Source organism: Jaculus jaculus, chromosome 7 (assembly GCF_020740685.1).
Source record: "Jaculus jaculus isolate mJacJac1 chromosome 7, mJacJac1.mat.Y.cur, whole genome shotgun sequence".
Lineage (NCBI taxonomy): Eukaryota > Metazoa > Chordata > Mammalia > Rodentia > Dipodidae > Jaculus > Jaculus jaculus.
Genome location: NC_059108.1, coordinates 36,140,114 through 36,141,502, shown reverse-complemented (window position 1 = coordinate 36,141,502; position 1,389 = coordinate 36,140,114).

The window sequence follows — 1,389 nt, the reverse complement described above, 5'->3', positions numbered from 1 at the left end:
GCACAAGGTGGTGCACACATTCGGAATTTGTTTGCAGTGGCTGAAAGTCCTCATGTGTCCATTCTCTTTCTGTCTGTCTGTCTGTGTCTGTCTGTCTGTCTATCTATCTGTCTGTCTCTCTCGCTCTCTCAAATAAATAAAATTAAATAGAAAGAAAGTTTACCAGGCATGATGCTGCATGTCTTCAAAACCAGCCCTCAGGATGCAGAGGTAGGAGGATTGCAGTGAATTTGAGTCCCCCATGAGATTACATAGTGAATTTTGTGTCAACCTGGGCTAGAGAAAGACCCTACCTCAAAAAGAAAAAAAACAAAAAAAGTAAAGAAAGGAAGTGAAAAAAGAATAAAGTACCTTGGAATAAACCTAACCAAGAAACTAAAGGATGTCTACAGTGAAAACTACAAAACACTCAAGCGAGAAACTGCAGAAGACACTAGGAAATGGAAAAACGTCCCTTGTTCCTGGATTGGAAGAATCAATATTGTGAAAATGGCAATTTTACCAAAAGCAATCTACACATTTAATGCAATCCCCATCAAAAATCCAAAGGCATTCTTCATGGTAATAGAAAAAACAATCCAAAAATTCATTTGGAATCAGAAAAAAAAAAAACTCAAATATCTAAAATAATACTGAGCAACAAAAATGAGTCAGGAGGTATAACCATACCTGATTTTAACCTATACTACAGAGCAATGGTAACAAAAACAGCATGGTACTGAACAAAAGCAGATATGTAGATCAATGGAACAGAATAGAGGACCCAATATAAGTCCAGGTAGCTATAGCCACCTGATATGATAAAAATGCCAAAAATACTCATTGGAGAAAAGACAGCCTCTTCAGCAAATGGTGCTGGGAAAACTGGATATGTATCTATAGAAGGATGAAAATAGATTCTTCTCTTTCTCCATGCACAATAATTAAATCCAAATGGACTAAAGACCTTAACATCGGACCTGAAACTCTGAAATTGCTAGAGGAAAAAGTAGGGGAAACCCTTCAACATATAGGTATTGGCAAAGACTTTCTGAATATAACCCCAATTGCTCAGGCAATAAAACCACAAATTAACCACTGGGACCTCATGAAATTACAAAGATTTTCTACTGCAAAGGACATTGTGAATAAAGCAAAAAGGCAACCTACAGAATGGGAAGAAATCTTTGCCAGCTATATATCTGATAGAGGATTAATATCTAGGATATACAAAGAACTCAGAAAATTAAATAATAAGAAGTCAAACAAGCCAATTAAAAAATGGGCTATGCACAAAGCCAAGCGCCACATGTTCTCTCTCATATGTGGATCCTAGCTACAGATGACTGGGCTTCTGCGTGAGAATGAAAATACTTAGTAGCAGAGGCCAGTAAGTTGAAAAGGAGACAT